The sequence below is a fragment of the Mustela lutreola genome, chromosome 2, assembly GCF_030435805.1.
Source record: "Mustela lutreola isolate mMusLut2 chromosome 2, mMusLut2.pri, whole genome shotgun sequence".
Taxonomy (NCBI): Eukaryota; Metazoa; Chordata; class Mammalia; order Carnivora; family Mustelidae; genus Mustela; species Mustela lutreola.
In genome coordinates, this window is record NC_081291.1 from 5,462,204 (window position 1) to 5,477,578 (window position 15,375).

At 54.6% G+C, this 15,375-nt stretch overlaps 1 protein-coding gene across 2 annotated transcripts in view; it reads left to right on the plus strand.

Annotated features, from left to right (window-relative positions):
* Positions 1–13,356: 13,356 nt before the first annotated feature.
* The window catches only part of ELAVL1 (ELAV like RNA binding protein 1), a 36,432-nt gene continuing 34,413 nt past the window's right edge, over positions 13,357–15,375 (plus strand). Inside the window, exon 1 of one of the 2 annotated variants that reach the window (XM_059159773.1) lies at positions 13,357–13,519. The gene's annotated coding sequence lies outside the window, so the exon portion shown is untranslated. The remainder of the gene's footprint in view (positions 13,520–15,375) is intronic. The other variant, XM_059159772.1, reaches the window with a different exon arrangement.

The following is a 15,375-nucleotide window of genomic DNA, read 5'->3' on the forward strand; positions in this document are numbered from 1 at the left end:
GATACTAGGGGCTAGACACTTCTGTGTTGCCGAGGGTCATGCTGTGTGTCACAGGATGCTGGGCCGCATCCCTGGCCTCTCCACCCACTAGCTGCCACGGGCATGGCTCCCTGGTTGTGACAGCCCCAACTGTCCCCGGACAAAAATCCCTGGCTCCCCCAGCTGTAGCAACAAAGAATGCAACCGCCACTGTCATCTACTTGCAACACGCCAGGTCCCCTCCCCAGGAATTTTATATCCACTGATGCGACAACTGAGGCTGGGGCCAGTCAGTGCTGTGCGCGGGGACTCAGGGCCGAGCAGCTCGGCCAGGCCTGCTTGACTGCAGAAGTCTGGCACCTCCTAACTGCTGGGCTGAGCGGTGCCTCCATTAAGAAAGGAAGGGACGGGTAAGCTGAGGGGCCCAAAAGCCCCACAGGGCCCCAGGCTGTACCCAAGCTGACAGCAACAGGGGGTCGGGGCTGGGGGACTAGGGGGCATGGTGCTCAGCCCGTGGGCGGATCTCCCCCAGCTGACTCTGGCTGCAGGGGCCATACTGGGCCGTGCTGGCCATGCGGGTGTTTTGGTGCCGTGGGGCGAGTGGCAGCTTCGTCCTGGGCTGCTGCCGCCAGCCAGTGCCAGCCAGGAGGGGGGCAAGGCCAGCTACCTCGCGGGGCTCATGGGGTGGGACCCGCAGAGGGTGAGGGTGTGGCGGCTCCGGTGCACAGCCCACGGGAAGCCCTGCGACTGCTGAGAGCGGATGACAGCACAGGACGGGTCACCTCCCACACACGTCAGCTCCCGCGGGCTTCGAGCTGAGCGAGCAGTCCCCCCTCCTCCAGTGTCACCCAGACAAGGGGGCCCGTGTGTCCACTCCCTCTACCTCCTTTGGACACCATTTTCTCCTTTCTGGCCCTCCCCAGGGACAGGTGGGTCCCCCAGGGTTTTAAAATGTAGGTTTTATTATTATTATTATGTTTTTTAAGTTACATTTTTAAAAAGATTTTATTTATTTATTTGACAAACAGCGATCACAAGTAGACAGAGAGGCAGGCAGAGAGAGGAAGGGAAGCAGGCTCCCTGCTGAGCAGAGAGCCTGATGTGGGGCTCGATCCCAGAACTCTGGGATCATGACCTGAGCTAAAGGCAGAGGCTTTAACCCACTGAGCCACCCAGGTGCCATATGGTGAGGCTAACAGAGCAGGAGACAGTCCATTACTCACAGACCCCAGGAGGAGGGGGCATCACACCCCGTGCGGCCACGCAAGGGAGCAAGCAAGCCAGAGACGCGGGCAGGAGCCTTCACAGTGGTTTCTACAGGACGGAAGGCAGGGTCAGTTGGCTTAGGACCGGCTGGTTTGAACAAGGTCTTCGGGCTCTGGGGGACAGTGGCCGGCCTAGTCATCTGGTCCTGGGCCCTGGGGACATCAGGGCAAGGGGACACTGCCTTCTGGAGCGTGGCAGCCTGCTGATGGGTCGGAGGAGGAGCGGAGGCAGGCGAGGCATGTGCTCTCTCTAGGATCAGCGAGCCCTGGGAGGGGCAGTTCCTCCCACAGCAGCGAGGCCCCCGGAACTCAAAGCATCAGAGCAGAGAAAATAAAAACCACAGCGGACACTTTCCCCACCTCTCTGCTCCCACCACCGGTTCTCCCGTCTTGCCTGTTTGTGCGGCCACCCCGTCTGCTGGGGATGAAGGCCAAGGATGCCTCTCCAGTCTCCCCGACCCCAAGAAACCTGGCATCCCCGACCCCTCCTGCCGACTGTCCCTGTCACCCCTGCTCCGGCTCCACGGGTCCCTGACAGCTGCTTGTGTGGCCCGCAGACCCCTGGTGGCTCCCCTAGGGCTCCCGCCTGCCTTGGCTTTGAAGATCCACCCGCTCTGGGTCCTTCTCCCCTCCTCTCCGTCACCTCTGAGACAAGAGCATTTTCTCACGGTTCAGTCCCTGGTCCCTTTCTCTGGGGTCAGGCTGAGGCCACACTACGAGCCCCACTTGGTATTTTTGCTGCTGATAAAGGGGCTGGAGGTGCCTCCTGGGCTAGGTGTCTAATTGCAAACTTCTGAACGCAAAATTCACTTTCCCTTTTATGTTGGCTAAAAAAAATCCAAGAGGCCTCTTCCTGGGGATGGGGGCGAAAGGCACGGGGCCCATGATGCCATGAAGAACGCGAGACTTTCCAAGTCTGCAACGTGAAGCAAAGACAGGAGCTTTCTGGTCTTTTTATGTGTGATCCTTGGGTGCGTGGAGTGGGGAGAAAAGGGCCCCCCCCCCCGGTCTGCTTCATTGCGGTGTCCTCAGCCTGAGAATATCTGGTCCACCCAAAGCCCGACCCCCAACCTTCATACGCGGAGTCCTCGGCACAAGCGGGAGAGACAGCAGGCCTGTGGTAGAGCACAGCTCGTGCCCCAAGAAGGACAGAGGCCAGCTTGACCGCCCAGCACCCCCATCCCCGACTCGGGCTCCAGAGGGAAGCATGCCTGTCCCGAGCTCCCGTGGCCACCATCATAAACTACCCCCAAGCAGAGTGCCTAAAAACAACATGAATTTCTGATCTTTTGGTTCTGGAGGGCAGAAGTCCTCAAATCAAGCTACTGGCCGGGCCAAGATCCTTCTGGAGGCTCTGTGGGCCATGTGTGTCTTCGCCCCTCCAGCTTTCAGAGTGGCCCATGCTCCCTGGCGCATGGCCTTCCTCCTCCTGCAAAGCCAGCAGTTGGAGCTCAGTCTGGTCTCTCTCTGTGTCCTACTTCTGTTGTCTCTTTCTCTCTCTGGCTCGGACCCTCCTGCCTCCCTGTCCTAAGGACCCTTGTATGACGTGTTGCCCTCGGCATCACCCAGGATCATCTTCTCTCTCCAGAGCCTTGCCTCAACCCCATCTGCCAAGTCCCTTCCACTGTGGAAGGTGACAGCGTCAGGTTCCGCGGATGAGGACATGGACACCTGGGGCCGGGGACGATTCTGCCTGCCACAGCACCCACGGAACACTTCTTGGGGGAAGTGGTATGTGGACCCCGTTCTGGAAAAGGGCGGGTGGGGGTGGGGAGAATTCCAGGCCCCCGAACAGGGCACATCAAACAGCAGGCTCCCCGAATAGCTGCCCCGGATGTGATCTGAAGGCCCCTGATATCAGCCTCCGAACCCCAGGCAAAGGAGGTCTCTTTCCAGGCTTGGTTCTCTCAGGTGGGGGATTCTCACCTGGGCCGATTTTGCTCGCAGGGGACACCTGGCAATGACCGGACAGAGAACTGGTTGGCACAGCAGGGGAGGAGGGACGGCTGGAGCTGCACTGCCCCCGCCCCCCCGCAGGAAGACTCCTCCAGCTCAAAGGTCAATGGGACAGAGAGAGAGAAAGAGAGAGAGAGAGAGAGGCCCCGTTTACAGCACAGAGACTATTAGCTGCTTCCTGGCTCTGTCTCTCCAAACTTGGAGGGGCTCCCCCCACCCCCTAGAGGGATTCTGCTCAGAGACCTTTGGCCTTTCACAATAGTCCTGCCTTTCTTGGGAAAAGCAGCTTTCAGTTCCTCCTGACCCTTGGCCTGCCCTGGGTGCACTCGGATGGGTTAAACACTCCTCCCCCAGGAATGCAAGACCCAGACCCAGGACAGTGGCCTGAAGAGCCGAGGTGCTTCTCCTCACCCCAACCAACCCCGCTTCACCTTGCCCCGCCCCACTCCAGGCTGTCACTCTGGCCTCTGGGTCCCCGCACGCACTAAGGACACAGGACACTGGTCACTGGGAGGGCACTAAGCTAGCTCATTCACAAAGCATGGGGCAGCAGGGGACAGAACGGGTGACGGGTGGAGGGGTTAGCTGTGTGGTCTCTGGGCTGGGGCAGGAGTGGGGAGACCTTGCTCACCAGCCATGGAAGGGACCCTGGCGTGAGTGGCCTAATTCACCACCGGGGGCAACAGGGGCGGGCCAAGCCAGAATGGGACAAACCCAGGCTGGGGTCTTAAGTGTGGCTGGCCTCCCAGGAAGGGCCTGTTTCTAGCCCCTTCGGCCAACAAACCTGACATCTTCTGGCTGTCAGGCCCTGTGCTGGGCACTGGTGGGGATGAGACCAGCCGGTCCCGTAGGGAGCCATAGCGACGGGGGAGAGCAGGGCTCGTGCTGGCGGCTGCTGGGGGCTCTCAGCTCTGTTCTCATCACAGCGCCTGTGGAAACACGCTGGCTGCACTGCTACTGCAAGGGTCGGGGCTGGTGGCCAGGGGAAAGGAGGGAGGCAGGGGTATGAGCAAAACCGGGCCTGGTGCGGAGGCACGGAGGGGTCCTGTGGGGCTTCCCTCTCGGTGTGAGCCCAGTGGAACCCCTGCTCCTAGGGGCAGGACTGTCTGGGAAGATGGCCAGTGTCCCCTCCCCGGCAGCTGCTCCGTGGATCCCCTTTCCTGCTCCTGTGCCAGCTGTAGCTCATCTGGCCAGCCTCTGGGGACATCCATGGGGCCCATCACCAGGCCTGAGCCCCTGACGGATGCCCCCCCACCCATCCTCCCACCGGGGCTCTGGGCCAGCCCCATCCACCAGAGAATCCCGCATCCCTAACTGCAGAGGCTGGCAGTGCCCATGGGAGATAAGGGCCACCTGAGCTGAAACCCAGCAGGCCTACCTAGGGGGACGGACCGAACTGTGTGCCCCCTCCAACACTCATGTGTCGCAGCCCTAACCCTCAGGGCCTTGGGATGTGACTGTATTTGGAGGGAGGGCCACTGAAGTGGTGATCAAGTTAAAATGAGGCCATTAGGGTGGGCCTGAATCCAGTGACTGGTGACCTTACAGAAAGGGGAAAAATAGGACACAGAAGGAAGACCGTGTGAGGCCACGGGGAGAAGGCGGCCATCTGCAAGCCAAGGAGGGACACCTCAGAAAAACCAGCCCTGCCAACACCTTGAGCTTGGGCTCCTGGCCTCCAGAACGAACCGTGAGGAAAAAACTTTGTTTACTAATAAAACGATTTTACTTCAAATGGACCTTCACATACATATGATAATATCAAACATCTCTTTAGGGGCGCCAGCCGGCTCAGTCTGTGGAGTGGGCGACTCGAGGTCTTGGGGTTGTGGGTTTGAGCTCCACGTCAGGTGAAGAGATTACTCAAAAATAAAATCTTTTTTTTTTTTTTTAAGATTTATTTATTTGACAGACAGAGATCACAAGTAGGCAGAGAAGCAGGAAGGAAGAGAGAGAGAGGAGGAAGCAGGCTCCCTGCTGAGCAGAGAGCCCGATGTGGGGCTCGATCCCAGGACCCCAGGATCACAACCTGAGCCGAAGGCAGAGGATTTAACCCACTGAGCCACCCAGGCACCCCCCAAAATTAAGTTTTTTAAAAAGGAAAGGCATCCACACAGTGGCCAACCTAGAGGCCGGGAGCCACTCTAACTCCATATGGTCGCAGGCCTCTACCCATTTTTTCTAGTGAATGGGCAATTCATTAAGCCAGCCTCATCTCTGGGCATTTGGACCAGTGCCAAGCCGAAGGTCTAGAATGCCAAATGTCCTTCGGCCTACAGCCCTTCCATGGGTGGCTCAGGAGAATGGTCAGCACTTCAGCGACAGAGGCAGAAAGTGAACCTCTTTCTATGCTGGGCAGGTATCTTCCAATGGGTGTCTTTCTGGCATCACATGGCTGCCAGCCCTGGGGAAAGCCAGTGTGGGGGTTCTGGCAATGCTGGAATGATCTACACCTTGGGTCCTACCCTTGGGCCCCCTGGTTGACTTGCTCTCAGGTTTGTGGACTCTGCCTGCAAACTGTTTCTGACCTTTGCTCCCTTGGTTCTTATCAATTTGCGTGAGCTCTTAATAGACTGATAACACATGGCTTGTTCCTACCGCACACCTTGCTCTCCACGGCACACCGGCAAGCATGGGGCGCTCTGAGAAACGTGTGCTTTTGGAAACAATGTCTGGGGAGCTGAGAGGTTTGAAGATTTTGTGATACGGGGAGTGTGGGTATTGCTGGGGGGTGGATGGGGGGAGGACCCAGAAACAGAAACACCTGTCCTCAGTGTTCCTGTGCCGGCACATCAGGGGCCGGTGGGAGGCACCTTGCACGCAGACCACAGCACACGCATGAGCCCCCCGGTCTGCTTGCTGTGAGTCGCCATGAAGAATGAGGCTGGAGACACGTTTCAGCCAGCGACAGCCTGCCTGTGACAGCAAGCACGGAGCGTCCACCTCATTTATAAACAAAGGATTGAGGAAAACGGTCTCTCAAAACATTAAACATAGAGTGATCAAAGGACCCCGCCATCCCACTCCTAGGAATCGACCCAAGAGAACAGAGAACATATGTTCGTATAAAAACTCGTCCGTGAAGGCTCACAGCAGCGTTATTCCCAAGAGCCAAGGGGTGGGAAAAGCCCCCTGTTCATCACGTGATGACTGGATCAAGAAAATATGGTGTTGCCACAGTGAAATGTTACTCAGCCACGAGGTACCAGTTCACACTCCAGCGTGGATGGACCTTGCTGAAGGATGCTCAAACACAAAAGGCCACATGGGACGTGATTCCAGCTCCATGAAGTGACCAGAACAGGCGAATCCCTGGGGTCAGGAAATAGACTCGTGGTCGACAGAGGCTGGAGAGTGACTGCTAACGGGCATGGGTTTCTTTCACTCTGGGGTAAAGAAATGATCTGGAACGACACAGTGGTGAAGTTTGCACCACTTTGTGAATATATTAGAAACGCCTGAATTTTCACTAAAAAAAAACCAAAAAACAAAAACTGAATTAAAAAGCACTGCAGAAAGCCCCACAAATACAGAGGAAACATTACCCCAGCAAGAAAGAGAACTTATATGCCATTAAAAGGAAACATCAGAAACCTTAAAAACGGAAACTAAAAGTGGTAATGGCTGCTACACTGTCAGCGTGGGACCGAGGGCGACCGGGTGAGGACACCTGGAGGTGAAAGTGATGGCTATCGACAACCCCAGGACAGCAGGGAAAGCCAGGCCATGCTGTGACCCTTGGGAACCAGACCTGCAGGGCCTTTCCTAACCTTTGACCTCAGGAGAGATAAAACGCCCAGTGCTGTTCTTGCCAGAAAGATACTCACGGGAATGGTTATGGGTCAGTTGCAGAAAGATCATTCTGGAAAGCAAAATGTGCCGTGGTTGTCCAGGTCAGTGACCCACGTTATCTCAGGGGTGGCATTCCAAGAGCTGCGGTTTTCAGACAAAAAGCAGATTGGGTGCCTGGGTGGCTCAGTCGGTGAAGTGACCGACCCTTGATCTTAGCTCAGGTCTCGATCTCAGGGTCGTGAGTTCGAACCTCGCACTGGGCTCCACGCTGGGCATGGAGCCGACTTAAAAAAAATAAAATAAAATAAGAGCAGACCCTTCCTGCTCTCTGCGGTGTCAGTCGCGTTAGACGCTCAGCTCGGTGCCTGCTTCACGCCTGTCCCTAAGGCGGTGGTGCCACCTGCCTTTCACAGATAAGCAAACGGAGGTGCAGGGACATAGGAGCACAGCAGCGCCGGAAAGCAAGCCCTGCATTCCTGCGCCTCCTCCACGGCCGGGTTTTTCGGGGCAGAAATGTGCACACGCAGGAACCAAGGTGACCCACACGTGGAAGGGGCCGGTGTCCTTGGCACAAGGCCATGACCTCCAAACTGTGGCTAACCTGAAAATACATGCTGTTGCCTAAGGAAAAATAAAGAAAGTTTCCTGTTTCTTGACACAACTGACCTATTGGGCATTTGAGATGGAATTGGATGGCAGCAGTAAAGCGTGCTGAGTTCCAGAAGGCTCTCTGGGCTTGTCCAGGCCCGTCCAGCCTCTGTCCTCCTCAGCAGTGTCTGCTCCAATGCCTCAGCTCTGCTTGGGAGGCCAGTAACTGCCTGACAGTGAAACCCGTTTCTTGTGTCCCCAAAATAGCCCCCACCTATGTTCGCAGCCCTGGAAATGGTTCAGACGTCACGGCTTCCCCTCACATCACTGGGTCTAATAAATCAGGACACCTCCTTCTCCACTTTTGACTGGGCACTGACCAGTTTCCGGATCCCACCTCGTCAACATCTGGAACCCTCCTGTCCATATCCAGCCCCCCGGTTCCCTGCCCTGGCTGTCTACCCCCTGCCTCCAGTTTGTTTTCCTCGTATAAATAAGCAAAGGCAGTCTCTCATCTAAGATTCTCTTTAGCTACAAAACAAATTCTTGTCCATGCTCGTTGCCTGGGACAGGTGCATCAGTGCCCTGTGGCCGCTGTGACAAACGGCCGCCCTGCATTCCTGCAGGAGTGCAGGCTAACTCATCTTTGTGTCTCCTGAACACACGCTTACTCTCTTATGGCCCCCCGAGGTCAGAAGCGTGAAAGCAATCTTACGAGGCTAAAATTAAGGTGTCAGCCACGCTGTGGGCCCTTCTGGGAGTGCTAGGAGTAAATCTATTTCCAGGCCTTTGCCAGTTTCCAGAAGCTGCCTGCACCCTGTGGCTCAAGGCCCCTCCTCCACGGGCACAGCCGGCAATGGGCACGCCGGCCGCTGCTTCCGGCATCACTTCTTTGCTCTGATCCTCCCAATCCCCTCCCATGGGATCCCTGTGATTACACGTGCCGTGTGGATCATCCGTGATAATCTCTCCCTCTGCAGATCCTTGGCCGGGTTCCCTCTGCCAGGTAAGGTCACACAGCTGTAGGTGCCAGAGATGAGGTCACAGCCGTCTTGGAGGGGCTGCGATTCTGAACAGGATTCATGTACTTCTGAGAAGGGCCCGACAGTAAATACTGTAGGCCTGGCGGGCCATTCGGTCTCTGTCACTAGGCCTGGCTATGTAATTTTCAGGGCCTGATGCAAGACAGAAACGAGGGGCCCCTCGTGCACAGATAACTAAGAATTTCGACATGGTGACAGAGGAGCAGGGTCCAGTGAGACCCCACAGCATGTCCAGCCAGGACGCGGCTCTGCCTCTGTGGCTGTGGCTGGAAAGCCGCCACGGGCCATGTGCAGACGACAGGTGACGCTGTGACACTACCCAACCTAATGGGACACCTAAATTATAATTTTCTCACGTCATGAGATGCTATTCTGCTTCTGCTTTTCCTTTCATTTTTGTTATAAGTAGGCTCCATGCCCAGTGTGCGGTTTGAACTCAGGACCCTAAGATCAAAAGTCATGTGCTCCACCCACTGAACCAGCCAGACGCTCCTCTTCTGTTATTTTTCTCAACCCCTTAAAAACATAAACATCAAAGGGGCCCGGATGGCTCAGTTGGTTAAGCTTCTGACTCTTCGGCTCAGGTCATGATCTCAGGGTCGGGAGATCGAACCCCGCCACGGGCTCCACGCTGGACATGAAGCCTGTTTGGGACTCTCTCTCCCTCTCCCTCTGCCCTTCCCCACCTCCTCGTGCACTCGCGCTCTCTCTCTTTAAGAAAAAAAAAGAGCAGCCCTCACTGTTAGTCAAAGACAGTACAAATACGGTGTGGGCCGAGTCAAGCTGTAATTTGCTGGCTCCTGGTCTACAGGATAAAATCCCTGCTTCTCTGCCTGACTCTCCAGGGCCCTTTGAGGCTGGAGACAGATGTCTCCCCAGTGCGACCTCACAAGCTGCATCCAGTGCTTCTGATGGCTCCTGTTTCCTACCAGATCCCCTGGGACAAATCCGTGCCTGCGCTCCTCCGGGGCCCCTCTGTCCAGAAGCCCTACCTCCCACCTGCTCCACTGTATTCCAGCTTGGACACTGAGCTCCATGAGAGGTGGTGCTCTGTGCCTATCCCTTGTCACCCTGGCTGGATTTCTGTGTCTCTGTGTCCTCCTCTCCCTTGGGTGGTGAGGTGCCCAAGGGCGGGAAGGTGGGCTAAGTCATCTTTGTGTCTCCTGACCTCACCAGCCCTCAGAGCTGGTTCTCAGAGGGATGACAAGAACAACCCAGAATCTGGGTGGCTGGAGCCCTAAGAACAAAAACTGCTTTTTACCAAAAACAAACCAAAATAAGCCCCCCACCAACCAAGAACTTCCTCTCTCAAATTCAGACCAAGAAAATAAAGATCTCTGAGACTAAACAGAACTGGGTTCCAATCCTGACTGTCCTTACCAGACATGTGCCCTTGATAAAGTCACCTCCCTTGCTCTTAAGACTGAGTCTCAATTCGCCACGGCCCACCAGGTGCTGTGTGACTTGCCCCTTCCAATCCCATGAGTCTCCTCTCCCGTTTGTCTCCACCACGGGCCTCTTCTCAGTCCCTAAGTGTGCCCGACTGCTGCCTGAATCAGGGTCTTTGCACTTCCTGTTCTTTCTGTCAGAAACATTCCGCCCTCCCCTTTGCCTGCTGACTTACCCTTCTTGCCACAGCTGCAACCCCTCTGACGTGGGAAGCTTTCCTGGCCACCCCCAAAATGAGGTTCTTCTGCCTCATGCTTTTCTGGCATTCTGAACCTCTGCAGATCGTAATTATTTTGTAATGATCGTAATTGTGCAATTTCTGATCACTATAAACAAGAATCAGATTTAATAAACACGTCACACCAAAGGTTCTAAGAGTGGGGAGATCATTTAATTTTCCCAGTGCCCTCCTGGAGTCTTATAATCACCCGCACTTCACGGATGGGGAGGCTGAAGCTCAAAGAGATTAAGAAAACTCACCCAAGGTTGCACACCTTGTCAGTGCTGGAGTTGCCCGCCTTCAGCCCATTCCCACAGGCTGACTGTGACCTCCGTGTGGCATGGCTACTGTGGTATCCCCAGGACGGAGAACCTGCAGGGCACACTGGGGCCAAGTAAAAAGTACTGAGGACCTAAAAGAAATAACACCCCAGTGGCAACGAGCACTCCGAGTGCCCAGATCTTGATTTCTAAAGCTAATCTCTAATAAAAGGAACCAGGCGGGGAGAAGTGGCTGATTCTAGGACTGGGGCAGGAAATATATGAGATGAGCCCGGAACATCTTGTAGTACCAGGAAGTAAGGAAGTGTTCCCAGGAAAACAAAAACACCCCAAGCCAAACACACTGATGGGAGTGTGTTAAGGGGTCACAGGAGCCAGCTGGAAAAGTTCCCGATGGCCAAAGCTGGAAGAATTCGAACAACAGAATACAGTTGTGTTGGATTATAACCCAGAGTAGGAAATAAATATCCAGCGGCCACACTGTTCTAATGAAATGATGGGTAAGCTAATAAGTCAGGGAGAGAACGCTCCCATGCAGAATTCCACATAATTCACATAGACCTCTCACGTAAGGAAGATTTCTCATTCTTTAGGCGTGTGCTGCATATAATGATTTCCTTTCGAAGTACACACTACAGAAAGGTGGAGGTCAGCAAATAATTGTCCAGTGGAGAACCCTGACCAATGCTACCTCAGCCTGCAGTCAAGGTCAACATCAAAGGGTACAGATAATGCTGGCTGTAGGTACCCTTACAGGAGGTGATGAGAGTCACGCTTTACCTCTGGGGTTCTTCCTTCCCCCAAACCCATCATCCCAGTCTTATCACAAGAAAAACACCAGACAGATTCCAATAGAAGCGCATTCTACAAAATACCTGATCATTTCTTCTCAAAACCGTCAAGGTCATCAAAAACAAGGAGAATCTGAGAACCCACCACAGCCGCGAGGTGCCTAAAGAAACAGCACAGCCCGGTGAGTGGGTCTTAAAAGTTCTCATCACAACAACAACAAAATATTTATAATTATGGGTGGTGATAGGTATTAACGGAATTTATTGTGCTAATTAGCTTACAACATATACATATATTAAATCATTATGCCGTACATCAAAAACTGGCATGTGTTACATGTCAGTTCTAGCTCAAGAAAGAAAAGAGAGAGAGAGGCAGAGAGTGAAAACCAGGACAACTTTTAGTAATGTGGCACCCTTCATGGGACTCTGGAAGGGAAGAAGGACATTAAGTAAAAACAAAGGAAATTTAAATAAACCATGAACTTCGATTCATAATGTATCAAGATTGATTCATTAATTATAACAAATGTATCATGCTAATGAACCGTGTTACTGAGAGGAGAAACTGGGTGTGTTGAAAATGGTAACTCTGTACTTTCTTTCAAGTATTTCTGTAAATCTCAAGCTGCTCCAAAAGACAATGTCTACTAATGAGAACAAAGACAAAATATAAATACATGAAGGACTTCGTTCTTCCCCACGGTGACGACGAACGCACACGAAGTATTCAGCGTGAAGAACGGCCATCCTCTATGTGACTACATTTAAATTAAGTAAAAATTAAGGACGTTAAAAATTCAGTTCTTCCACGGCACCAGCCACATGTCAAGTGCCCAGAAGCCACGTGGAGCGAGTGGCTGCTAAATGAGGCACTGATGGTGGAAAACATGCCCATCATTGCAGGAAGTCCTAAAAGACAAACAGTGCATTAAACAATGAAAGGCAATAATTACTTGCTCGGTTCCTTCAGCAAATGCCATCTTCTCAACCTTCCCCACCTTCCCCATACCTTTCTCCAATTTACTTTTCTTCTTACCCCTGCCCACCTACCGGATGGGAAATCCACTTGGTGTCTCTTCCACGACCCCATCTAGCACTGCAGGGTCAGCGCCGTAGCCACGTGGTTGCTCCGCTGTGGAAATGCAGCCAGTCCGATCTGAGATGCACTGTGTAAGACCAGATTTCAGAGGTGTGGACGGGGGGGCAGAAAAATGTAAAAAATCTCATAACTTTTATATTGATTACACATAGAAATAACATTTTGGACACGCTGTTAAATAAAGCACATTAATAATAGTAACATCACCTGGATTTTTTTTTTTTAACTTTTCTTTCCTTTAACACAGCTCCTAGGAAATTTAAATTATACACCTAACATTTGTGACTAACGTTTTTGCCCGTTTGTTGCCCAATACAAGCGACTGGCATATAGTAGACGCTCAATAAAATTTTAATGACTGACTCAGGATGCGCCTCTGAGAGCCCGCTAGCTCAACAGTCAACACTCATGTAAGGCAGACCACGTCCCATGCTCCACCTCCTCACCATACCAGATAAGGAAACTGAGGCCCGGCGAGGTGACGTCAGCCACTTCCCAACGGCACGTAGTGCGGAAACGTCGGGGTCGGGATTCGAACCCGGGTCCCGTCCCCACAGCCCTGGCGCGCTGACCATTCCTACCTGGCAGGGAGGCGGCGGCGGCGGGAAAGACAGGCGCGAGGCACACAGCATGCGCTCGGCAAAGGGCGCGGTTCTTTGGCCACCGCCTTCCGTCGGCCTCCATGAGCCCAGCCCCAGCCGGCCTTCTCCGCGGCCATCGCCGGCCACCCGCGTCTCCGCCGGCCGCCGAGCCCTTCGCAGGCGGCGCCGGCCGGAAGTCCCGCCTCCGCCGCGCGCCCCGGGGCGCCGAGACAGGCACGTCGGCCAATGAGAAGCGCGCCGTGGCGGACGCCGGCCAATGGGCGCGCGCGCCGGGGGGGCGTGTCCGGGCCGCGGGCCGGAGCGGGTCGTGCGCGCTGAGGAGGAGCCGCCGCCGCCGTCGCCGTCGCCGCTGCCGCCGCCGCCGCTACCGAGGCCGAGCGGAGCCGTTAGTGCCGCGCCGCCGCCGCCCGCCCGCCCCGGAGCAGCCCCGGGCCCGTCCGCCCGCGTCCAGGTGAGGCGGGGGCCTTCGGCGGCACCCGACGGGGTAGGCCGCGGCAGGCCTGAGCTCGCCTGGCCCGGCCGCGGGCGCCCGCGGGCCTGCACCGGCCGAGGCCCAGGCCGCACCGGGCCGGGAGGGGACGCGCGCGGGCCGCGGCGGGCGGGCGGGGGCCGGCCGGTGTGGGCGCCGGCGTCAGGCCCCGGGCCGGATTCCTCGGCCGCCGCGAGGGGCGGGCGAGGGGGACCACGGCGTGGGCACGCGCCTGGCGGCCGGGCTCCGCGGCCGGGGCCCCAGTAGTCCTGGGAGCCGAGGAGCCGGGGGCGGGAGAGCGAAGCCAGAGGCGAGGGAGTGGGGTGAGCGCCTTCGGCGCGCAGAGGTCACGGCCCACGGGCTCGCTCCCCGGGGAAATCCTACAGATTCTTTTGTAGTCGTTGTCAGAGAACCGCGGTCGATCGGAGGTCCTTTTAGAAGTGTGCATACCTTTCCGAATGTATGGGAGTCTTAGAAAAATATGTATTTTTTGAACGCCATCTCTAACAAAGCTGTTTTTGGGGCGTGGGACGTTGGGATTTGTAAAATATGTGTGTGTGTGTTGAAAACACAACCTGCATGCAATTGAACAATGGGGGATGGATGCTCTTCCTTTTCCGGTCTCTTCTGCTGCTAGGCTTATTAAAATGGGTTCTGATACCTACTGTGTGCAGGCAGGTGGAGAAGAACTTTTGCATGCGCTGCCCCGGGAGGGACAGAACCCCCCCCCCTTACCAAAAGTATTTATGTAGGATCTGTATGGTCAGTGGTCCAGAAGTGGGGAAATAGGAAAGATGGTCCTACTGGAGAAGGATTTCATAACCTGGTCACTACTGACATTTTGGGTCTGATCACGCTGGGTGGCGGTGGGGGTGGGGTGGAGAGGATGTCCTGTATATTGTAGGATGTTGAGTAGCATCCCACTAGATGGCCGCAGGATCTCTTTCCTTTCCTCCCTCCCCCCCACCCCCGCCCCAAGTTGTGAAGATCAGAAATGTCTTGAGGTATTGTTAAAAGTATCACACACACAAGAGAAGCACCACTGAACTAAGGGATCTTAAAAGTTCCTCCTGCCTCATCTCTGATACATCGGGATCCAAGGCTCCCGAGAACTTGTACAAATTCAACTGTGGCAGCCTTAGTTTTCTTATCTGTAAAATGGAGTGGAAAAATTGCTGTGCAGATTTAAGGGTGTGGGAAGCCCCCAGCAATGGCTTGAGCACGGTAAGCACTGAATAGATAATGTCATAAGTAATCACCAGTATTTAGTGACGATTTACTACCGGCTTGTTCCTTTACAGATCTTTATCTCCAGCCCTTGAGATAGGTGCTGTTGTAACTTCCATCTTCAGGACAAACCAACCAAGGCTTAGATGGGTCACTTGTTATGACCAGTCTCTCACCATAAGGTGGCCGAGGTGGGATTTGAACTCCGGCCCTCTGACTCAAAATCCTTACTCTTAACCATGAGATTTTATCGCTCTTACGGTCACAAGTGTCCAGGGAATCCCGAGAGGAATTCCGTTCAGTTTTCATTCACCGTCTTCTGTGTGCGAAGCTTTGTGCTGGGATTTATTACACAATTTTGTGACTTCAGGGTCTACAAAGAGGCTGAGATACACAAACATCTCAAAATGTGGAAATAAATGTTTCTGTTGAAGCACTGGTTTTGGAGGAGGCAGAGTTTGCTTTGGATGTGCTGAGTCTGAGGTCATGGCGCAGCAAATGGAAAACGAGAGAATTATGAAAATACTCTTCCCTGCTTGCTTTATTGCTTCTCTCGCTCTCTGCTTCCTTCTCGCCTCTGCCCTTTCATACTCCAGCAAAAGTTGTCTTTT